General features: G+C 36.7%; 1 protein-coding gene and 1 non-coding gene across 2 annotated transcripts in view; both read left to right on the forward strand.

Annotated features, from left to right (window-relative positions):
* Positions 1 to 26,464, forward strand: part of CDH8 (cadherin 8) — a 390,162-nt gene that overhangs the window by 284,455 nt on the left and 79,243 nt on the right. The window lies entirely within an intron of this gene.
* On the forward strand, positions 3,083 to 3,211 carry LOC139030099 (small nucleolar RNA SNORA18). Its single transcript, XR_011482412.1, has one exon. It is a non-coding gene; the product is annotated as a small nucleolar RNA SNORA18 (small nucleolar RNA).

Here is a 26,464-nt window from a genome sequence, read left to right on the forward strand (position 1 = left end):
GAGGTGAGAGGGGGGTTCAGGATGGGGAACACATGTACACCCATGGTGGATTCATGTCAATGTATGGCCAAAACCACTATAATACTGTAAAGTAATTAACCTCCAATTAAAATAAATAAATTAAAAGAAAAAACTAAGTTTAAAAAAAATTGTAACAACAACAATTGTTCCATCATTTCTTGAGCTTACTTTCCTCAAATTTTGACACAGCATTTTGAATGGAGTCACCCATGTACTTTATAAAACTTCCCTATGTGGTTGGGGATATTATCTGCATTGTACAAATGAGAAAATCATACAGATATTGCATGTCTGTAAGCTTTAAGGACTTCACAAGTAGTGCTTGATGGTGCCAAACTATAAACGTACTGCCCTAACCATTGTATCACACTATACGGTCTTTAGTAAACATTTTATTTTTCACTGTAATTTAATGCATTCACATTCTTGTTAAACAGGTGTCTTCCATGGATTGGCTAATGCTTGTCTGTGCTGAAGCACCATTCTCTTAAGGAATGTGCTGAAAGAATAAAGTTTCCATTCCCACCAGGCTGAGGACAAAACCCTAAATCTCAGTGAACCCAGCAGGATGAATTATATTTTGGAAATTTCAGTCATAAAACTGAAGGCCTTGACAGATAAGGATAATTTTGGCCTCCAGATTTTGTTTCATTTCTGCTAGTAATAGGAATTGTTACCTTTCTATTTTTATAATATGTATTTTGTAAACTGATTATTTTTTGCAACATTGAAGACTCAAAACAACTACATGAAAATAAGCCAGAGTCGGGTGTATCATCCTGTATTTCAGATGATGTAGCCCAAAGTTAGTAAGCTTGAGCTGTTGTTTTCTCAAGATCATTCTGCTAGACAGTGCAGAGTCCTTCCATAACCCTAAGACTTTCCATGAATTTGTAATTGGCATGTGCTTTACTAATATTCATTTTGCAGAAACAGATATACACCAGCATCGACTCTGGTAATACAATCTATGACGATGGTAACGATAATAGTACCTACTGGTTACTCTGTGTATTACCATCAATTAATTTTTTTTATTGGAGTATAATTGTTTTACAATGTTGTCTGAGTTTCGGCTGTACAACAACGTGTCATCTATATGTACACATATGTCCCTTCCCTCCCACTCCCCCCACATCACACTCCTCTAGGTCATCACAGGGCACCGAGATGAGTCTATGTGCTATCAGTTTTATGGAGTAGCTATTTTACCTAGGAACTGTAGGAACACTCACACACCCTTACAAATCAGGCAGCAGTCATCTTGGTATACACCCTTCCAGGGAGCAAGATGCCTGCTGCTTTGCTCCTTACAGAGGAGCACGCATCTCTCATCCGTCTGCAGATCATCTTCTCCAAAGCGCATAAATGCTTTCCTAGAGCTGTGTATGCTTGCGGCTCAAAAGTCTGATCATGTATTTAATGTGCTAGGATAATGTTGGCCTGAAGCTCCTTTTCATACCATAAGTAACTTGCACAGAGAAAAGACGATTAACTTTCTTTAGTACAATGAATATTGAGATAACAAAATGTTAGATAAATAGGTTACATTATCTCTAGTTTATAAAATTGATGTATCTATAGAGGTAATTTTCCTCTAGGTCACTGAACAAGCACTTTCTGGAAATCAAATGTCCACCACATCTGTCTTGCTACATCAATAGACAATATCCAAATTAACAGCACATGGACTACTTGCAAATATCTAGATTGATTCTGGATATATTCTGGATATATCTCTCTCCTCTCTCTGTCTAACTCCTTTCTCTCCTCCCATGGAATCAACTTTGGGTTTCTCAAAGGAAGGAAGCTAATTTTAAAAGTTTGTATCAGTCTATTGCTGAAGTACTGGGTGAAGCTAGATGTGAATTTCAGACCTTGTTACATATTTACAAACAATAAAGTTACTTCCTTTCTTGTCATAGTTAAAGCCTAGAAGGCAGAAAACAGTAGAACTTTCCTGTATTAATGTGAGAGCATTTTTAAGCAATTGCATACCTATAACAACTGAGGCCCAAACATCTGGCAGCAGAAATGAAAATTAAATCAACTGACATTTACACTTACACTGCTGAGCAACAGATGTGGGGGAAGGCTGGATGACTCTCTCAACTAATTTTGATTAATTCCAGGAGAAATAAACCCTAATTGTCCATTTATTAAGTCTTCCAAATCATGGGTCTAATGACAGTAATCTTATCTGAAGGTTGGGTGCCAACTGAAGTGTCAGATTGCATCATTTGAAGTTTATACCTTTCTTGATTTCCTAATTCTTGGACAGCTTCATTCCTTTTTCCTGAAAAATTTGTTTTGTTTCTCATATCTATTTGAGATTTAGGCATTCGATTTAAGCATTTGATTTAAACAACAATATCCTCTTTAAAAATCACATTATTTCTGCATTCTTATATCTGCATTACTCACCAAGGTAGGAAGGGTCATAGTTCTACTGGAAATTTTATTTGAAGAATCCAATAGAATAATGATGATTTTCTCTTAATTTACCTGGCTTATAGCTCTTTACACGTATTTCATTAATCTTTGCAACATTTCTGTGTGGTATGTAAAGGGCAAGTATTATTAGACCCATTTTTCAAGTGTAGAAAAAAGATAAAATGAGATAGAAAATCATTTTCCTAGGACAGCAATAAGAGCCTTGACCAAACCACCTCATATTTGTAGTTGCAGTGTTGCTTTGAAAACTTGATAGATTCACCTGGAAATTATTTCTTAAACTTGTAAGATGAGTTATTGGTGTGCATGTATATATATCTATATTTATATTCTGAGGTTAAGAGGAAAGGAAATTGTTTTTACTCATTAAAGACAGTATTGGAGGGACTTTCCTGGTTGTCCAGTTTTTAGGAACCCTCCATGCAATGCAAGGGATGCAGGTTCAATCCTTGGTTGAGGAACTAAGATCCCACATGCTTCGGAGCAACTGAGCCTGATTGATACAAATTAAGTCTGTGAACCACATGAATGATCCCACAGGACGCAATAAGATATGACACAGCCTAATGAATGAATAAATAAATACTTTAAAAAAATGAGGATTGGAGTTGAGGTCTATCCTGAGGGCTTTTTCTATAGACCTGCATAATTAGAAACACCTCACAAAGTAAAGCGTTTGTTTCCTCTACTCACAGAACTATGCATTAAATCCACAAGAAAGAACTACAAGACAGAGCTGCTAAATAAACTATGAGAAGCCTAACAAACTTTTTTATCTTAGGCATTGGCATATCCCAACAGTCTGTACCATTCTAGGCTGTGATAGTTTAGGAGTGAATACAATTTGGACTTAATGCATGTTAGAGGGTGTCTAAAATTCAGAACCAGGCAGATCCATCTCCACTGACCCTAAATATGGCCCTAAAGTAAATGGCTTGAGGAAATTGTATCGCCAAGACTACAGGTTGGGGGGCGGGGGGGCGGTTTGAAGTGTGTCCATAGCGCATTGGAAATCAAAGAAGTCTGACTAAAAGAACTGTGGCTAACTTGACTTGATAACAGTAGATTGAGCAAAAGCTCTTTTTTAGAAAGTCTATCTTGAAGATATGACTTAAACATTGGAGGAAATAAGGTGACTGACAGTGGAAAGAATCAAGACGTGAAATCCCTTAAAGATTCATTGACTTTAAATGCCTTTGCCTATGTTACACATAATTTTTAAAAACCCTTTATGCATTTTCTAAGAAAAATAAAGCCTTGGAGAACTGAGAACTCATGTAGATTAGTCAGTCTCTTGGTCTATATCATGCAACCCGTTACCTTCACCCTAAATGTGTCAGTTTGCTCTACTTTCCCTCTCAAAAGCTCACGACACATGAAGACAGAGAATCTCTGGTATACTTTGTTCAGTGTTGAGACAAAATGGAATGTACAGCAACATTAATCTGACAGTTTATGGACACGTATAATGGTTATTATGCTGCGTTACTAATTGGATGTGAATGGTTAGCGATTCATGTAGATGGTAGTAATTAGTCTTACTTTTCCAAAGATAAACTGAGCACATTTGGAGCCATCTGTGGGGAAACGCAGGGAAAATGTAGAAGTTGGGTAGCACTCTTTGGCCTGAATCTAAAATCCATCCTTTTTTCAATGGACAGCTTGTGATCTCGTTTCAGAGCTCCTTTCCACTTCTGTCACCAAAGAAGGAATTCTGGGCAGATAGCTTTTTGTTTGAATTCTGTGTAGGGCACATGTGGGTTGTGTGATTTTGGGAAAGTCCCCCCCATGCCCCAATGCTTCTGAGCTTCAGTTTCCTTCCTTGTGAACTGTGAATGATAATATTCACATTGTGGGAATGTAGAGAAGGCACCTAGTTAGCAGCTAGCATCATGCCTGGCACATTGAAATTGACAACTAGTTATATTAGAGGTATTCATTAATTTGATTATTACAGTGTATTGTTCACCCTAAATTATCTATCTTTGAATTTCCAGGGGCTAGCAGAAGCTAGACTATGATGCTCTAAGATAATACTTACCATTATTAATGAGAGTCTACTTTGCTCCATTAGCTATTTGTTTTATTGTTACAGATACAACTTTATCATTTCACTTCTGAGGATTCTACAAAATATACAGAATCCGAATCTATTCTTTAACAGCTTTGAAGCATTTTCTAGCTATGCCTCCCTACTTATTTAGCAAAAAGGATTAAAAAACAACTACCCCTCCCCCTGAAATCCCTAAACCATCTACTAATGTGGAATTCTACTATTTTATGGAAGTTAAATCCTAGACATAAAAATGGTAAATGATTTTCTATGCTGTCAGTTGTGCATTCAGATAACATTTGGTTCTTTCAGCAACTTCCACAGAATTGAAGTCTAGAAGATAAATAGGCAGAAAATCCAGTCAGGGACAATCAGAGATTTCCCTTTCAACTCTAGCTCCCTGTAGTATTATTTTATAGCTAATGTGTACTCTGTCAACTAGGAGTCTGTGCCTTGTGATGCAGATCGAAGGATCGATGCGGGGGGTGGGGGTGGGGGGAGGAGAACAAAGGTGTGCAGACACTGCAGTCCTGAAGCCAAAACATCCTGGGTGGTGTGTCCAAGGTTCCTGTTATGAGCTTCGTGTCTGGAGAGTAATATGGTCAGAACTGCCTGAGGGAATTATAGTATCTATTCTGACCCTGGTATGTGCGTCTGCAGTTCAGACACTCCCTGTTGTAAACAGCTGGAAACCAGACCTGGCCCACAGGAGCTGGACTAACAGATGAAGAAAGACTGGACAAGTCAGCATCGTGCTTGTGAACGTAGGCTCTGGAAGGATTCAGACCAGAAGGATCTTTCCTGTCTCCTTTTAAGAGCTGTGTAAGATATGTGATCTGGGGCAACGTGTGTAATACCCCCGACTCAGCAGGAAGTGGGCACCCACGTGTCCTCACTCTCACTAGAAACTGCATTTTCATGGGACGTACATACTTGTTCAGCAAAAGGACTAAGGCACCACTTCTTTAGCTTTTGTCTGCCTTTGAGTTAACTGGAGATCTTGTAAAAATGCAGATTTGGATTCTCTTAAGTCTACAGCACAGATTCTGCATTTCTAATGTGCTGGCAGGTGATTTTGATAATACTGGTTAGTGGAGTAAATGTGAATAGCAAGGTTCTAGTTAGTATCTGCTTAATAGTTATCACAAAACAAAATTCTAGTCCAGTGTTTCTCAGAGTTCAGCATGTATCACATCCAGCTGGAGGGCTTACTGAAGCACAGATTACTTGGCCCCACCCTCAGGGTTTCTGCATCATGGGGTCTGAATTAGCGCCTGGGAATCTGCATATGTAACAAATTTCCAAGTGATAATCATACTGCATTGTGGACTGTAAATTGAAAAGCATCGACTTGGACTAGTTCCCCCCTTATCAGAAAACTTCTGTTAACAGTTTGGAAAACCATATTTGGCTTTTCAGCTTTAGGTAGATGATGATCATCAGGAAGTTGTTATTTACTTATTTATTTAATATATTAATTTTTATATTTAATATATTTTCATGCAATTATAAAAAATGTATATGTGGAAAGCTCCTTTACACCCTTTGTACAGCCTCTTCTAATGGTAACATCTTGTAAAACTGTAGTAAATCACAATCAGGATACCGACATCCATACAGTCTGTCCAAACGAATTCAGTTTTACTTGTCGCTGTGTGAGGGGGAGTGAGCGAGAGAGGTTAGCTCTATGCAGTTCTATCACGTGCCATTTCTTGCATAATCATCACAGCTAATACATACATGAGCTAATACATCTCATTCACCATAAGAATTTCTCCTGTGTCCTTTTATAATCACTCTTTTACTCAAAACTAGAACATTTCTTTTAAACATTTTGCAAGATTCTAACAAATCAATTTATAATCCACTTCCTTAAAAAACAGAGCTGCACTCTCAAACCTCTTCATGATGAGCCCTTCTTGACCCTAGGAATCTAGCAAAACTGCTGTGGTTGATACTCTTAAGATTTTTATTAATAACAGAGAGGATCCGGGAGACCGTCCTGTCCTTAAAATCTTCACAGAGATTTTTCTCTCTGAAAGCTCCCATGAGGAACTTCAGATCATTCTGAGATATTTCTAACAAAGGGTTCTGTTGTCCCAATCTGTATTTGATCTGTGGGCTGATGTGTTTCTTAATTTGAGTATTATTTTTCTCTGGAGAAGCTGCAAATGAAAAGTTTTATTTTCACACCCAGCCAGTTTTGATGGAAAATTTACTTCAGCTAATTTCTCTTCATTCACATTTTATTTAGTCAATGAGAAGAAGTGATGTGGCGTCTTAAAAATTCTGCCTCTGCCTGGAATCTCTTAATTGGATCATCAAATTCAGTAGATATGAATACATTTCCTTTTCTTCTGCAGGTGACATGGTCAAAAGTTTAGCCACTACACAGAAGTGTCTCCTTTCTTCCATCTTCCCGTAATAGTCTCCTTATTTTCTTTACTCTAAGACTTTGTAAACAGCCCCCTCACATCCTTTAGTCTCTCGACACTCTCCCTGGGGCCCTTCAGGTTTTCACCAAGTCTCCCCAATTTATCTAGCTATTGTCTGCCAACTGGTCCTAAAACCAATGCCACAGGTTTTAAGTTTTCATTACAGTAGCACCTTATATCCAAACACTAAAATCTGTTACAAAACAAACTACTCCAGAATTTAATGGCATAAAGAAAGCCACAGTGAATATTTTATTCACAAATCTGAAATGTGAGCAGTCCTTGTCAGGGTCAGGTTGCCTCTGCAGAATGTAATACTAGCTAGATAGCTTGAACATGGCTGACCATCCAACTCTAGGACAGTTTACTCATATGGAGCCCATATTAGTTGGTAACTGCCTAACAGGCAGCTTGGGTTCTTTATTGACTAGTGTCTGTGTTTCAACAGTGAGTATCCCAACAAAGACGGGAAGTGGAAGTTGCTAGCTCTGTAAACTTAAGTCTAGAAATTGCTGCAGTGCCACTTTGTTTATATATACTATTGATTAGTAATAGAATACAGAACATAAACCTCCACCTTGCAATGAGATGCATGTCAACAATTTTGGGGCCATGTTTTAAAATTACCACACTAACTTGGTTAATTACCACACAAACTAATGCTTTTGGTTCCTACAAAAGTAGTATGTTACAAAAGACAGTTAAAATAGTCTGAAACTACTTTTAAAGTCTTAAATAATACTATTAATACCATCAAAATCTTTAATGTTAAATACTTCCTAAGTACTCTTAGAGTTGTTTAAGCCCTAAAACTTTAGAACATATTCAAAGCTGAGAATGTCCATGTAGTTACCCTGCTACTTCATAAAACCTGTTAGGTATGTTGGTTGTTGTGCTGCATCTTTGGATTAAATGAAGTCCTTGTTTTAAGACAGATCTTTGTAATCTAGCCAGTTATGTGGCCTTGGGATTGTTTCTTGTATCCACAAAGCCTTTTAAAAATTTTCTATAAACAAATAATATTAATAGTATGTCTCTTCCAAGGAAACTATGCTTCCCTTGTGGCTCAGCTGGTAAAGAATCTGCCTGCAATGCAGGAGACCTGGGTTCAATCCCTGGGTTGGGAAGATACACTGGAGAAGGGAAGGGCTACCCACTCCAGTGTTCTGGCCTGGAGAATTCCATGGACTGTATAGCCCACGGGTCACAAAAAGTCAGACACGACTGAGCAACTTTCACTTTTCCAAGGAAACTATAAGGATTTTATACTTGAACAGAACTCAGTTTGAGACCCTACACTGTAATCCAGAAATGTTAGGAGTTCTGAGTTTATCATTTATAGGTAGTATCAAGGCCTTTTTAAAATAAAACAGTTTAAATAAGGAATTACTTCTTTAGAATACTGCTATTACATATATATGTATGGCTGAGTCCCTTTACTGTTCATCTGAAATTATCACAACATTTTTAACTGGCTATACCCAATAAATAATATTTTTTAATTAAAAAAAATAAAAGCTTCTGGGGGACTTCCCTGGCCTTCCAGTGGTTAAGACTCTGCCTTCCAATGCAGGGAGTAAGGTTTAGTCCTGATCAGGAACCAAGATCCCACATGATTCAGGTGTGTCCAAAAATTCAATACATAAAACTTTGAAAGCTAAAAAGAAAAATAAAAAGAAATGCCAGTTATCAATAACAATGGGTGGCTATAGTTTTTTGGACCTCCTTGATGGTCCAAACCCAGACAGTATATTAAAAAGCAGAGACATCACTTCTCCGACAAAGTCCATCTAGTCAAAGCTGTGGTTTTTCCAGTAGTCATGTATGGATGTGAGGGCTGGACCATAAAGAAGGCTGAGCACCGAAGAATGGATGCTTTTCAACTCTGGTGTTGGAGAAGACTCTTGAGAGTCCCTTGGACTGCACGGAGGTCAAACCAGTCAATCCTAAAGGAGATCAGTCCTGAACATTAATTGAAAGAACGGGTGCTGAAGCGAAAGTTCCAATACTTTGGACACGATTTGGACAACATTTGGATGTGAATAGCTAACTCATCAGAAAAGACCCTGATGCTGGGAAATATTGAGGGTGAGAAGAGAAGGGTGCTGAGCCACTGCCCTACTGAGCCAGTGCTCTTAGCATCCATGCTCTGCAACAAGAGAAGTCACAGCAGTAGCCTGCACACCACAACTACAGAGAAGGCCCTGTCCACCAAACTGGAGAAAGCCCACATCCAGAAACAAAGACCCAGCACAATAAATAAATAATCTAAAGAATGTAATGTATGGCTATGGTTTTAAACTTGAGGAAACTGTTTCAGGATAAAATGATACAAAAACTATATTATTCCAAAACTACATAGATGTCTTATAACTACACTATTTTGTCAAAACCCTTATTATTCATCACTTCTTCCCTCACAATGTGCATGCGAGCCTACCTCTGAAGCTTTTCTCGTTATATTTTTTCTTTCTTTAAACATCCTGTCATTTCCCTTCATTTCCAGTTACTACTTTTCTTTCAAGGTTCGGATCAAATGTTACCTTCTTTTGGAAAGTATATATTTTCCTGCAACTACATGGGAGTTCAGAGAAGGCCGTGACGATCTAAGTTATAATTATAGTTATTTGTGCATGTGCCTTCTATTCCCTCCCAGACTAATGTCCTCAAGGGCAGAGAGTACATTTTACATTTTTCTATAAACCTCATAGCTTACAGCATACAAAGTATGCTTTGGCAAATATCATGTTTGGCAAATGCCAACATCATGATTGGCAAATATTCATTCAATGAGCAAATAATCTTAATGGCTACTTTCTGGATACAATTACAGGGTTTTTAAGCACATGCTTATAATATGCTAAACACTTTAGAAAGGGAAAAATAATCTAACCTACCAAAATATGGAGAGAAAAAAGGGCACAAAATTCTCACAAATATTCTGAGGTGGGAATATATCAGAAGAGAGATTTCCTAAGGAAATATCCTCCAAGAATACAGCAACTGGTTGTACATTTTAAAGTTAATAACCCAAGCCTAATTCTTTGTAAAAACCTAAAGGAAGTTTGTCTTTAAGTTATCTCTGTCTCAGTTATCAAGAAAACAATATTACTTAATTCTTTTTGCAATCTGTCAAGTCTATCACTATTATGTGCAAGTCTATCACTACCCCTAAGAAAATAATTTTGCTTGCTAACCATCTAGAAATCCATGATTGGATACTTCTAGACAGTTGCTGTGCTCTCCCTTTAGAATCTTTGCAACAGCAGTTTCCTCTGCCTATAGTCTGTATCCTCCTGCTGTGGTCATGAGTAACTCCATCTTTAAGTCTTCGCTCAAATAAGCCTGACCCTTACCACCACCAGTGCCATATCTTCCATAGTCCGCTTTGTTTTTATTAGTATTTAATCCTCTCTTACACGCTATATAATTTAGTTATTATTGTGTATACTGTTCATGAATTCTTCTGCATGGATAGAATGTCTCATTCTGTAAATTGATACCACCTCAATAGGTACAGAGTATCTGATGATCGTTAAGTCTTCAATAAATGTTTACTGAATGAATGAATGATTGATTGAATAAATGAGTGAGGGACAACATGTAGAACAAGTACTAGACTGTTAACATTTATCTTGGCTTAAAGAGCATTGGCTAATACCTAATTCCACTGGATAATTAACTGGTAGTATAACAACATGCTTCGTTTCCATAGACATCTTCAAATATTTGCGCTAGAAAGTTCACCACAACTCAGTGCAATACAATTACCTTTTTGTTTTCATAAAGTGTAATGTGAGGCATGGAGAGAGGAAATGTGTTTCCTGCTGTATGCAAACAACTAAACAGTGTTATTAATCCTAGGCTGACCCTGCATTCTGGTCTATGTTCTTATCACCCCACTCTTAACGCATCTGCCCTCTAAACCAACTTTTTACTCTTCTTATTCACTATGTTAATTCAGTGCGCCCATTTGGACCCTGTAGTATATTGAGATGCTTAAAATATGATTGGACATTCTTTAACCTCAGAGATACAAGTATCATGTTTCCTTTAAGCCAATTTTTTTTTAATCCCTCACACTGATTGTTTGTTTGTTTGTTTTGTTTGTTTTTACTGGAGAGAAGGCAGAGGGTATTCGTGGCAAATTATTTCACCCCAGATACACTTCTAGAGGAAAATCCTCTCTGATAGTATATGGCTTTGTAACTCTATTTCTGTAGTGTGTGTATCAAGCTAATACTTAAGGCAAATATCATATAACTGCAAGAGATTTGGATGTGCTTTGGAATGAGGCATTCATTAATTCCAAACCCTGTATCATATCAGTGTCTTTTAATTGCTTGACTCAAGAATATGAGATAGTTTATACCTTTCTTTTGTCATCTGTATAATGGATACTAAAACTAACTGCATGATAAACCCAAAACTGAACACATATCATTATTAGCTTCCTTTTTTTCACATCCCTGCTTTTGCCTTCATTTTCTATATTACTCTGAGACTATATTCATTGTTATTCATAAGATGAAATGATTAGTTTTAATTGTCTTAATACATTAGGCAATTAATTCTTTTTAGTCTTGAGCAAATTCCAACACTATCCTGAGACAAAATTATAATGAAGGTTTATGTGCAAGAAATTAAAAGTTATAGAATCTTTTTATTCTCAAATAGTTATGAAAAATCACCTGGATAGGCAATACTTGAAATAATAAAATTCTGAATTGCTCTTTTGCACTCAGTTAGAAGTAAATATGGATCTTTGGATGAGAAACTACAGAGTGGAACTCATTAGCAGAGTTTTTGCTTGTTTTTTTCATTAGAGAATTCTGGGAGCAGTATCATCACCAGTCAAATAGTAAGATGTTAGATGGGGGAGATCCTCAAATTCTTTATAAACAAATCAGAGTCAACTTGTAGTGCTGTGAATGCATGACCTGTAATTTCAAGGAAGGAAACAGATGAGTTGGAAAATTATCACAGCAATTCCTAATACAGTTTCACTGAGTCAACTCTGGAGATAACTTTTACTAAATAAATTCAAAATAAATAGCTAACATAAATAAGTTAACATGAGTCGGAATAAAAAAGCAATGTTTGCTTTGATTTAAAGATTAGAGCAGATATTAAACCTAACCATCCACCATCTGGTACTCTGCTTGCCTTTCCCACAGCCTCATTCTATGATCATATACTTGCAGTGGTCAGAAATTCACTACCTTGGGGGACTGATGAGTTTTTCTCTTGAGCAGCTGTGTTGGGAAACACTTTAATCTTAGAGTGAGCCACAATGTGTCTCAAGGTATAAACAAGTCTTAGTCTCTCCCCCTTTAGCCTAGACTATGAAGTGTCTTGAAAAAATTGTTTACATGACATGGTTTCAGTTCCTTGGAAAAAATGGCTAAGGAGAAAAATGTGCTTATAGAATTAGGCATGGAGGTGACAAGACCTGAGAGGAAGCTGAGTCAGTAAGGCGGTAATTAGAAAGTTCAGAGCAAATTAAAACACAGGACAAAAACATGGCCTAACCTAAAATTCTGCAATTTGCTTAGTATTTTTGACTGAGTGACTTTCATTTTGGCCTCCCCTGGTAGCTCAGCTGGTAAAGAATCCGCCTGCAATGCAAGAGACCTGGGTTTGATCCCTGAGTTGGGAAGATCCCCTGGAGAAGGGAACGGCTACTCACTCCAGTATTCTGGCCAGGAAAATTCCATGGACTGTTTAGTCCATGGGGTCACAAAGAGTTGGACACAACTGAGCGGCTTTCACTTTCACATATAATTTCATTCAGTCCTCTCAATAACCCTCAGACAGGTATTATCTTGACTTTAGGGTGACCTCTTACGTACCAGCTATTGTTCTATATGCTGAATACAACAGTGAACCGAAAAGTACTATCCAGTTGGAATTTACACTCTATTAGTGATAACCAGGGTTTGCCAAAAGACAATACCCACTGACCGGTTGGCTTAACCCTGATGCTGGGAAAAATTGAGGGCAGGAGGAGAAGGGGGTGACAGAGGATGAGATGGTTGGATGGCATCACCAACTCAATGGACATGAGTGTGAGCAAACTCGGAAATGGTGATGGACAAGGAAGCCTGGCATGCTGCAGTCCCTGGGGTTGCAGAGTCAGACACGACTTAGTGACTGAACAACAACAAGAACAAAGTTGCCTTAAAGTCTAAATTTCTACTGCCAGATGCTCGGACGTGGTTGTTGTTGTTGTTGTTTTTCCTAGAACCAAATCTTCACTAGAATACATAAAAATAAAACAAATATTAATGTTCTCTTCTGAACCCTCATAAAATTCATGGTATAGACAGAGTCAGATTTTTAAATGAAGGAGGGATTTTTCTCACTATGGTTCTTATCATACTGAATGTGATCAAAGTTCTGAAATCCAGGAATTTCCTGGTGTCCAGTGGTTAAGAATCCATCTGCCAATGCAGGGACACCGGTTCGATCCCTGGTCGAGGAAGATCCACATGCTGCAGAGCAGCCAAGCCCATGTGCCATAACTACTGAAGCCCACACATTCTCGAACCCACGCTCTGCAACGAGAAGCCACCTCAATGAGAAGCCTGCAAACTGCAACTAGACAGTAGCCCCCATTCGCTGCAGCTAGAAAAAGTCCTTCCACAGTGATGACCCAGCACAGCCAAAACTAAATAAATAACTCTGAAATCCTTTTTTGACTATTTTTTTCCTAATAAAAGTTTCTGGGCTCCAATTAGGGCATCCTCGGCGGCACCCATGGTAAGGAACTCACCTGCCAATGCAGGAGTCATAAGAGACGGGGGTTCAATCCCTGAGTCAGGAAGATTCCCCTGGAGGAGGGCATGGCAAGCCACTCCAGCTTTCTTGTGGAGAATCCCCCTGGACAGAGGAGCCTGACAGTCTATAGTCCATGGGGTCGCAAAGAGCTGGACCTGACTGAAGCAACTCACCACACACATATGCACAGGCTCCCGTCAAACACATCGAGTCAAATTTTACCAAATGTTCTGAAATCCATGAGAATTTGAGAAAAACTGCTTAAGTTTTTATTTTAGGTGTTTCAAATGAAGTAAATTTACTACCCTCTTTTAGTATTTGTCGGTTATGGCTTGAATAGCCAGAATTCAATAAAATCATTTGTTCCCTCCATAAAAGAAAATTAAAAAGAAAGTCACATTCCCCCAGGACCCCTCGCCCCCTGCCAATAGGCTGTACCCTCTTCAGAGCATCAATCGGCAGAAGTACCTAAGGACGCACTTGACCTTGGACCTTTGGAAGCCGTTAACTCTGTGATCAGCTCTGGTGGCCAGCAGGCCTCTGCTGAGAGTAGATAGAGTTTTCCAGGAATCGTCGAGAAAAATGAGTCAGTCTCATTTCATTTCCATATTGAGGATGAATGCTCAGGGTCAAATTATTAGATTTTTAATTAAAGAAAGGAGAGAATCGATTGTTCAGATAAGAAAATAGAGAAAGGAGGTTAACACATCTATAAACTTGATATTGCAGTGCTATATATATATGTACCAAGTGAAAAGTTGAGTACCAACATTTGTATTTTTTATTTTACCTGGTTTTATTTTAGTTCATACACTTCATCTACACCTGAGAGTCTCCACCCCTACCCTCATTTATGTGTGAATATAATAACACACGTTTTTGTTTCTGTGTCTTTTCTATTTGGTATCTCCTGTCCTAAAAGAGTATCTGGCACCCAGTAAGTATGAGGTCAATATTTGTTGATTGAATCTAGAAAAGAATGGTACTGATGGACTTATCTGAAAGGCAGGAATAGAGACGCAGATGTAGAGAATGAACCTGCAGACACAGTGGGGGAAGGAGAGGGTGGGATGCAGCACTGACATATATACACTGCCATGTGTAAAATAGAATGCTAGTGGGAAGCTACCGTATAGCCGAAGGAGCTCAGCTTGGGGTTCTGTAATAATCTAGGGGGTGGGATGGGCGTGGGGCGGGGGAGAGGCTCAAGGTGGGGGGAGATATATACTCAGATATGGCTGAGTCACTTTGTTGTATAGCAGAAACCAATGTGACATTGTTAAGCAATGATCCTCGGATTAAAGGTATTTTTTTTAAAAAATGAGAAAAGAACAGAAGTTTAAAATTACAATTATTACTTGTTAAATATTTATGAGAGGAAATAATCATATTACTTTAGCTGTAGAGTTATATAGAGATGAAAGCATGGTGCCTGAATGTAAGCATTCCATAAATAGCAAACAGTTTCTTAAGATGATGATGGCACTCTGATGTACCTGGTATAGATTATTCTGGAGTAGGCATTGGGTTTCCAAGTAGGATTTCACTATCAGTTTGATTGTACCAAGTCAGACTTTAATATAGAGAATACTCAAAGCTTGGACCCCAAGCATACAGTTTTCCATGTCACCTAATGGAGCTCAGAAAGAAGTCAACTAAAGTGGTTCATTCTCCACTGATGGTTCCAGTATCTTGATGGAGAAAACAGACCTCAAAATGATTAATGTTATAGAGGAATGTGCCCACATATTGTCATAAGTTACTCTTTACATAAATGACTTTAATCAAAGATCCACCCCAATAGGGCTAGGCCATGTCAGGAACAGACTACCACAAGCAAGTAGATTACTTACAACAGCAAAAGTGCAGGTGCCAACAACAGAACTTAGCATTTTGCCGGTAATGGTTTTCTCTTGCATCCTTTTTTTTCCTCGTGTGTTAAGGAAAAATTACTTTTCATTTTTGTTTTTGACCTTACATTTTAGAAAGTATTTTGGTAGCATACAGGACTTTGTGCCATTCTCCATAAATTTAGTTCAAAAAAACACACAAAAAACAGACAATTCCAGTTGTTTGTCTTTTTCACTATTTTTTGCAATTATTTTCCTAACAACATTGAAGATTTCAATACTGGCCTGTGTTTTCTCTCTTGCAATGTTTGGAAGTAAGCTTGACGCTTGGAGTCCCTGTCAGCATCTCTGCTGCTCTATGCTGCAAGTTTGCATGATAGATTTACTGGGTCCAGGAAGAGTTTATTAACCTTCCTCTAACAGAGTAAGTAGTTTTAAAGTTTTTACATCTAGCACCTAACTTTTACCTATAACAAGAAACAGAGAGGGAGGGAGGGAGAGAAAGATTGGTTTACAGAAATTCTGAGATGCACACCACCATTGTATGCAGGTGTTCTGCATTGCTTCTCCAAATACAGTTATAAAAAACACAGCATGCTTCCTATTACTTATTGACTCACATATTTCACCCACTATATCTTTTTAAGTTTTATTAAAAGACTAAATGATCTCTGTGTCTAGTTGCCTTTCTAATATATATTGATAGATGATTTTGTGGCTATAAAGGCAGCCGGAGGAAGTATTGATACATGGATGTAATTATGCATGTCTATGTTTACATACACATATATTCAAACCATTTAATGTTATCATCTGGAAATGAATCAACATCATCTATTTTATTATCATGTACTTGACAGTGAGGTGGTGGGTCACTGCAGTCATTTTGCCACCTCTGCTAATCATTTATCTTGAATTATGTATTTGTTTTTGTAACTCAGTATGTTTTATATATCTTGGTCCACTGTCAAAATAAATGCATAATTTATTGTGACCAAAGCACAGACTGAGGAAAAGAATCTCAGGAGACTGTTCTGGCTTTGTAGTCAAAGCATTAACCAAAGATAACACAATCTTAATTTCCATATCTGAATCCTTCAGAGCACTAACTCATGGACGATTAGGGTCATTTTATAGGGATATTCTGTCCATTGTTCCACAAGTATGGGGAGATTTACAGTTTGATTTTCTTGGGGAACAATGAACATCATATTATACCACAATGGGATGGGAGAAAAGTATGAATTTTTCTTTTGTCTCTGATGGTAGCTTATATCTGACTAATTTTCAGCACTGAGAATAACTGCAAAATTAGAGGAAAAGAAGGTATTCAAAGGCAATCAGTACTTAAGCCAAACTACCAGAAAGAAAGGAAACAAACTGAAGTGATTCAATTTAGCACTGCCTATTTCCTTCTGGACTTTAACTGATTCAACTCACAGGGCATAGAAACCATGTAGAAATCAGTGACTTGGACTTTACGATTGTCTCATGGGACTGTGGAGACAATTGTAGTTCAGGGCTACCAAAGTGTCCAGAAATGGAGAGACCAAGTCTACAGCAAGGAGGCATTTGAAAAGAAGATACCAGAGCATTATGCGTGGTTTTCTCCCATGATGCATTTAACAAATCTTAACACATACAGGAATAAGAGGATTTCATTTCCCCCTTTAGCCTATTAGTTGGGGCAAATAAAAAATTAAAACTTACAAATAAAAAATATATATAAAAGTAAAATGAGAAAGAACTGATGAAGAAAAATTTAAAGTGCAATTCCCAGGTGGCTCAGTGGTAAAGAATCTGCCTGCAAATGCAGGAGATAAGGGTTTGATTCCTGGGTCAGGAAGATCCTCTGGAGATGGAAATGGCAACCCATTTCAGTATTCTTACCTGGAAAATCCTATGGACAGAGGAGCCTGGTGGGCTACGGTCCATGGGGTCACAAAAGTGTTGAACACAGCTTAGCAACTAAACAGCAATGACAACAAGAAATTAAAACCCAGATATAAAATCACACTAATGATATATTCCAGGCAAGAATACTGAAGGGGAGCCATTCCCTTCTCCAAGGATTTTCCCAATCCAGGGGTCAAACCTGGTTCTCCTGCATTGCAGGCAAATACTTTACTGTCTGAGTCACAGGGAAGATGCCTATAAATAAACTACATACTTTGTCAGAGTGGGGAAAAAAGCATCAGTTTACAAAACTTTTTTTTTTTTTTATCATAAAGTGAAAGTGTTAGTTGCTCAGTCATGTCTGACTCTGCAACCCTGTGGACTGTAGCCTGCAAGGCTCATCTATCCATGGGATTTTCCAGGCAAGAATAGTGGAGTGGGTTGTCATCCCCTTCTCCAGGGGATCTTCCCAATCCAGGAATCAAACCTGGGTCTCAGCTTTGCAGGCAGATTCAGAAACAAACCTCAAGTATAAGAACACATAAAGACAAATGATTGTAAGAAGATCTATGGAAATTAAAACTGAAATAGTTCAGCTACAGACTAAGGAGAAAGAAATATTACCAAAGATAAAGAGACATTTTTCATAATGATAAATAATTAAATTTAACAGGAAGATATAACAATTCTAAAGTTATATATACATAATAATAAGATGTTTGCCAAGTACATAAAGCAAAAAAAATGACATATACAAATGATTAAATAGACAAGTCAACACTTGTAGATGGAAAAATTTTATCCAATCAAACAAGTAAATGAGAAATTACTAAAGATAGAAAGTATTTGAATATCATGATTAGTGGACTTGTCCAGTTGAAATGTATATAAACACTGCTCTTGAAATTTACAAAAATATGATTACTGCCAAACACACTTGAAACATTTACCCAACATAGCCAAAATTAGACCATAAATCAAGTCTCAGCACTCAAAGCAGAGTACACTTTCTTAAAACAGTGGAATTAAACTAGAAATAAGTAACAAAAAACTCTGTCTGAAATTATCCCAAGTATTGGAAATTAAGCCATGCATCTCTAAATGACTGGAAAACAGAATAAAACCACAAAGAGAATTAGCACAGTTGAAAAATGAATGATAAAATAATGACATGACAAATTTGTGAAACACAGCTCACACAGTGCCTAGAGAGAAATTAGCCTTAAATGTCTATATTAGAAAAGAAGAAATGCTAAAAATCAGTTATCTAAGCATCCACTTCAAAAAGGCTGAAAGTCAACAGAAAATTAAAAACCAGTAGCAAGGTGAAAATAAATATAGGGTAGAATGTAATGAAATTGAATACAAATACACAGTCCTGAAATTCAACAAAGCAAAAAACTGTTTATTTGCGATGATAAATAAAGCTGATAAAATCTTGCAAGAAAAAAGAATAAAGGTACAAGTAGCCAATATCAGAAATGACACGGCATTCTCTGCTGGCTCAGGGTTAGGACTCAGTACTTCCACTGCATGGGGCATAAGAAAAAATGACCAAGGGGACTTCATTATAGAGTCTATAGATACTAAAAAATAACTGAACATTATTAATATAGATATGGAATGAGGATTAAAATATATATGAGATGGACTAATAAGTTGAAAAATGCAGTTGGTGCAAACGGGCGTATGTAAGAAAAAGAAAAATATGTCTATCATTTTCTCAACTGAATCCATAATTACTAACTCTTAACACATGACTCGTCATGCCCAAATGAACCTGACACAAACTTTATCAGAGAGAAGTAAAAGAGGGAGCATTTGCCACCTTATGTCATAAAACCAGCATAATCTTAATGCTAAAACCTGACAAGAGTATTACAAGAAAATAGGATTAATAGCCTGCTTCTCATAAACAAAATCCTAGTAACATAGTAGCAAATCAAAACCACTAATATAAAAATATAATATTACACAGGGAATACAAAGACAGATGATAACTTTTGAAAATCTATTAATGTTAATTAAAGTACTGAGGGAAGAGAAGAGAAAACATATGATCATTCTCAACAGATGTAGAAAATGTTATATATTCATCTCTTGTTCATGAAAAAGCTCTTTGCACACTAGAAATAGAAGAGAACTTAATCTGATGAAGGATAGCTACAGAAAACAAACAGCAAATATCAGACACCTAATGGGCAAAATATTGAAAGCTTTCTTCCTGAGATTGGAAATGAGAAAAGTTGTATACTACAGCTACTTTTATTCAATTACACTGAAGGTTTTGGCCAGTACAATAAAGTACAGGTAACAAATTAAAATATAAATGTTGGAAAGGAAGAAATAAAGTTGTCACTATTCAGAGACAACATGATTGAGTACATAAAAATGAAAAAATCAAAGTTAAACTTTTACAAATAATAAGCAAAGTTTGCATGCTTGTTAGAATTAGAAAATAAAAATATGATTTAAAATAACATCACCACCACTCAGAAAATATACTACTTATAATAGTAAAAAGACTATAAGTAAATAATGACAAAACCTAATGAATGAAGTATAAGACTTCTAAACAGAAAACTACAGAACATTACGGAGAGAAATTATGTTCAGTCGCTTCAGTCATGTCCAACTCTTTGAGACTCTATGGATTGTAACCATCCAGATTCCTCTGTCCATGGGGATTCTCCAGGCAAGAATACTGGAGTGGGTTGCCATGCCCTCCTCCAGGGGATCTTCCTGACATAGGGATCAAACCCGTGTCTCTTACATCTCCTGCCTTTGCAGGCAGATTCTTTACCACTAGAGCCACTGGGAAACTGATCTAAATAAATGAAATATAACATTCTTCATGATTTGGAGAGTCAAATGTAAAATATGTCAATCCTCTTTAAATTTATTGGTAGACTCTTTGCGATATCAATCAAAATTCCAGCAGCTGTGTGTGTGTATATATGTGTGTGTGCATGCCCACAATTTGGCAAATAACACTAAAATTTGTAAAATAAAAAGTAAAGAGAAAAACAATGAAGGAAATATTTTAAAAGAAAAATTGCTGAGCTTATTATATTCATAGCAACTATATAAGATCTATTATAAAGAGTTAATAAAAGAGGATTGTATGAGCATAAAGATAGAAAAAGAGACAGAAAAGAGAATTCCAGGAACAAGTCTGTACAAAAATACTCAACTGATTTGTGATAAAGATATGACAGATGAACTTAACAATAATATTGACTGTGAACTAGGTATACATGAGTGGATAAAATTGAACCTTGGCCTTTAACTCAGACCATCAATTTTAGTAATCTTCAGTGAGATCAGAGATGTAAATGTAAGAAAAGTTATATCTTCTAAAAAAATAATAATTTTCAAATCCTGGGTTATTTGCATAATTTGCATTAATTACTTGCATAATTAATGAATACATTGCAAAAAGTATTAAAGTTAATAGGAATGAAGACTGATGAATTCAACTTTATTAAGAATTTATGCTCATCAAAAGTTATTATTAAGAGTGAAAATTAACCCAGAGACTAGGCAAGGCTATTGTGATACTCATCTAGTAAAGGACACATATCCTTAATATACAGTATGGCTATCTATTAGAAAAACATAGACAACCCAGTTAAAACATGACAAAAAGTGGAACAGATCATTCACAAATAATATATCCAAGTGTCCAGTAAGCATAATATGTCTTTAACATCAAATCATTAAGATATTAACATTAAAATAAGAGAAAACTGAAATATAATTATACATCTCTGCAATGGCTAAAATTAAAAATGAATAATAAATAAATGACTTTCCCAAGTGTCTTAAAGACATGCAGCAGCTTGAACTTCTATGCATTGCTAGTCAGAGTGTAAATTGGCACACCCACATTAGAAAAATATTTGGCAGCTTATGCTAAAATTGAAAGGGACCATATTCTATAATCTTCCACTCTGTTCTTTAGTATGTTACATACTGGAATCCATGTATTTACGCATCAACAGAAATACACAAAATATTTATAGCAGCACATTTCAGAATAGCATGAAACTGAAACACCAGTATCCCAAACATCCACCAGTAAGAGGATAAATGAACAAATTATGGTATTTGTATACAATGAAATTCTTTTCCAAAGAATGAAAAAGAGTGAACTACAACTGCCTACCATCACATGAATGAATTTGCAAGTAGTATATTGAGCTAAAGAAGTCAGATACAGAAGTGTGTACTTGATCATGTTCTGAAGAAGGCAAACTAATATATTGTTCAGAAACAGAATAGGACTTCTCTGTTGGTCCGTTGGTTAAGAATCTGACTGCCAGTGCAGGGGATATGGGTTCAGTTCCTGGGCTGGGAAGATCCTACCTGCCCCACAACTACTGAACCCACACAGGAGAGGCCATGAGCTGCAACTACATAAGCTTGCATGCTCAGAGCCGATGCTCCACAGCAAGAGAGGCCAACATAATGAGAAGTCCGTGCACTTGTGACTAGAGAGTAGACCTAACTCCCCTGCAACTAGAGAAAGCCTGCACACAGTGACAAAGACCCAGGCCAGCCAAAATAATAATAATAATAAATTTTAAAAAGAAAGAGAGTAGAGGTTACCTTGAAGGGCATAATGACCTAGAAGGGGTACATGGAAACTTTTGGGATGCTAGTTATGCTGAATATCTTGATCTGAGTGATGGTTACCTGGGGTATGTTCATCTTACAAAAATACACTGGAATAAAATCTTGAGATTTACACAGTTTATTGTTTTCATGGCTTGCTTCAAAAACAAAAGTTGATCTTACACTAAAAATGTAAGGAAATTACCCAAATAATTAAAAAGTATATTTCTAAAGATACATTTAGTAACAAAACTTTCATGTCCATAGAATCATCACACCTTTCTTTGCTGTTATTATTAGGATAGTGTATTGTTTGGGAAATGGTCCATCTTAAAAGTATGGTATTGTAAGATTGTCTTTTATGAGTGCTTATCTAAAAGAGAGCCTGTGGGGAGTCAGTTTTGTTTGTTTCTGTGTGTGTGTGTGTGTGTGTGTGTGTGTTTGTTACTTATTGATGAAACTGCTCTGGACTAATATTTCAGCTTTACTACTTCCTAGCTTTGATTAATATGGGCAAGGTGACTAAAGCCCACATGATTTCTTGGCACACGGGATGTTCACAGATGGATATTTGTGTGTGTTTTTCCATTTATTTTTATTAGTTGGAGGCTAATTACTTTACAGTGTTGTAGTGGCTATTTCTTTATTACCTACTCTGACATGTGAGTTATATAAATTTCAGTCTTAGATACACTGAAAACAAATTCCCATTTAAGAAAATAATGTCCTCATGGTAAGCCAACAAACCTCAAAGAGATAGTACGTAACAGATCATGCAATACATGCTGGGGAGTTTACAATAATAGTTTTCTTCTCTGATAAAATGTGTCTGTTTATGTGTGCATGTACAATTGTTACCGTAAGCTGCTGTTGAATGAGCATTTAAACTGAATATTAGATAAATCTATATTCCTCTGAAAGTGTGAGTCTCTATTATTAAGATTCTAATATATAAAGGATTTAAATTGAATTGCATTGTGAGAGTAATCCCAAGAAATTCAGTTCCAATAATTTTGAATCAATCCTATTTGAAATAATAAGGGAGGGAAAAAACACTGAAGATTTAGTAATGGAAGCATAATGCAATTTTTGTTGCCAGAGTAGAATTAGAGACTTTGCAAAGACTTAGATTACTAAAGGAGACATAAGGAATAATAAACTCATTACAAAACTTTGATTCCTCACCTCTTATAGTATGAAAAAAGATGAGATGTATAAGAAGGATTTAAACATGCACTTAGGGCTGTGAGAGGAGGGAGTCGATATTTTCCAGTCACAAATTCAGCAAGAGTAGTACACAGTAAAAAAGAGATGTGTACATAAAGCAAACCCATAAAATGTGTATGCATACACACACACAACACAAAATAATACAGACAACAAAAAGAAGCAAACTGATAAGCAGACATAAAAGTATCTTGGGAAGCACATTAGTGTACATGGTGAACTATAATGTTGTACACATGAAGTATATAATGTCATAAGCCAGTGTTATCTTAATCTTTAAAAATACCCAGAAATCATAAAAGATGAATCACTGGTTTATGTAAATCTAACTTAGAATTCTAGGAGACTTATTATCAAAAAAAAAAGGTCTTGTCAGTATGGTACTGGCACAAAACACGAATACAGACCAATGGAACAAGATAGAAAGCCCGGAGATAAACCCACGCACATATGGGTACCTTATCTTTGACAAAGGAGGCACGAACATACAGTGGGGCAAAGATAGTCTATTTAACAAATGCTGCTGGGGAAACTGGACAGCTCTGTGTAAAAGAATGAAATTAGAACACTTCCTAACACCATACACAAAGAACACCCTATACAAAGATAAAACTCAAAATGGATTAAAGACCTAAATATAAGACCAGAAACTGTAAAACTCTTAGAAGAAAACATAGGCAGAGCACTCTATGATATGGCAAGATCCTCTATGACCCGCCTTCTAGAGTAATGGAAATAAAAACAAAAATTAACCAGTGTGACCTAATTAAACATAAGCTTTTGCACAGCAAAGGAAACTATAAATAAGGTGAAAGACAACCATCAGAATGAGAGAAAATAATATCAAATGACATGAAAATGAAACTGACAGAGGATTAATCTCAAAAATATACAAGCAGCTCAGTGCCAGAAAGACAAGCAGCACAGTAAAAAAGTGGGCGAAAGACCTAAGCAGATGTTTCTCCAAAGGAGACATACATATAGCTAATGAACATGAAAAAATGCTCAACATCAGCCACTATTAGAGAAATACAAATAAAAACTACAAGGAGATATCACCTCATACTAGTCAGAATGGACATCATAAAGAAATCTACAAACAATAAATGCTGGAGAGGGTGTGGAGAAAAGGGAACCCTCTTGCACTGTTGGTGATAATGTAAATTGATAAAGCCGCTATGGAAGATAGCGTGGGGCTTCCTTAAAATACTGGGAATAAAACCACCCTATGACTCAGCAATCCCACTCCGAGGCATATACCCTGAGGAAACCAAAATTGAAAAAGACATGTAAGCCAATGTTCACTGCCGCACTGTTTACAATAGCTAAGACATGGAAGCAACCTAGATGTCCATCGATAGATGAATGGATAAAGCAGCTGTGTACATGTCTAAAATGGAATCTTACTCAGCCATAGAAAGGAACACGTTTGAGTCAGTTCTGATGAGGTGGATGAACCTAGAGCCTATTAGAAGAACAAATATCATATGTTAACTCATATAAGTGGAATCTAGAAAGGTGGTACGGATGAACTTATTATAGGGCAGCAGAGGGGCGGACATGGAGAACAGACTTATGGACATGGAGGTTGGGGCAGGGGAAGAAGGAGAGGGTGGGTTGTATGGAGAGAGTGACACAGTAACACAGGGTATTTTACATAACCATATGTAAAATAGATAGCCAGTGGAAATCAAACCAGGGCTCTCTAGCAACCTAGAGGGGTGGAATGTGGAAGGAAGTGGGAGGGAGGTTCAAGAAGGAGGTGACATCTGTATACCGTGGTTAATTCATGTCGATGTTTGTCAGAAACCAACACAATATTGTAAAGAAATTATCTTTCAATTAAAAATAAATACTTATTTTTAAAAAAGATCTTGGGAAAAAGTTTGGCAAATAGTGCATATTTATAAATTTTAAGTTAAAGTAAAATGTTAATGAAAATAAGACTAGTAAGTTAATGAAAATAATACTATGCAGTATTATATAACCCCTGGAGGAGGGCATGGCAACCCACTCCAGTATTCTTGCCTGGAGAATCCCCATGGACGGAGGGTCCTTGGGGTCACAGAGTCAGACTTGACTGAGTGACTAAGCACACAGCACAGTATTATATAATGTATTAATATAAAAATGGAAAATGTAATAGTCCTGTTCCCATAAGTACTAGTTTTTCATTTATAAACTGCCATTAAGGTTGCCTTTATATAGAATGTGACTGTTAAAGCTTTACATTTCATAAACTCTTAGAATCTGAGAGGTTCATAGCATCAGTCCTTACTTTAATAGCTCTAAATTTTTTTCCATAGAATTTTACCACCATAAATGTGCTTACCGTATTCTTTAGGACTTCAACTCTTGTGAGCCCAAATAAGGACGCTGAAGGTTCATTGTAGTGGGTAGGAGACGGTGGAGTGAGAGCTTGCCAAGGACTCCAGTACATGGAGGTTCACTTAAGATGAATGTTATAAATAAGAGACCTACACATTTTCTCCCCTTTTAGAGAACATTTGAAAATGCTGGTGCCAAACAGCATGCATTTTCACAGTCAATAGGGAAAACAGACAGAGGTCAGAGTCACCATTTAAGAGTTGTTTTCTCCAGAGTTTGAGGCATTTTCAAATATGTCTAACTCCACAACTTTCACAGCGAGAGAAAGCATTTTCCCACCTTTCTTCTGAGAGCTACTACTTGGTTCCTACAAAAGATATACCTTACAAGCTTTGTTTATTTAATACCAAAGCCACCATCTGATTAAAGTTCTCATTTTGTTGGAAACTGTTCTAAATATGAAGGTGATTTTAAGGAGTAAAACAGAATGACTCCTCTTTACAGCCTGGCTTCTTGGCATTTTCACAATCACATAATCAAAAATTGTAAAAATTCTGGTGGTCAACTGGTTCCCTTGATGCTGAAATTTCTTGGTATGTATTTGAGGGAAATAATAGATTGTGTTTTAATTTATGCATCAATACAGTTGCTATGATAGTGAAAGGGTAATGCATAAAAATAATACTGTAAAGAGAAAAACCTATCAAAAATATTCCCAACAGAATATTGAGTAGAGTTTCCTGGGCTTATTAGGTCCTTATTAGTTATCTATTTTATATATTGTAGTATGTATATGTCAGACC

The sequence above is a fragment of the Odocoileus virginianus genome, chromosome 20, assembly GCF_023699985.2.
Source record: "Odocoileus virginianus isolate 20LAN1187 ecotype Illinois chromosome 20, Ovbor_1.2, whole genome shotgun sequence".
Taxonomy (NCBI): Eukaryota; Metazoa; Chordata; class Mammalia; order Artiodactyla; family Cervidae; genus Odocoileus; species Odocoileus virginianus.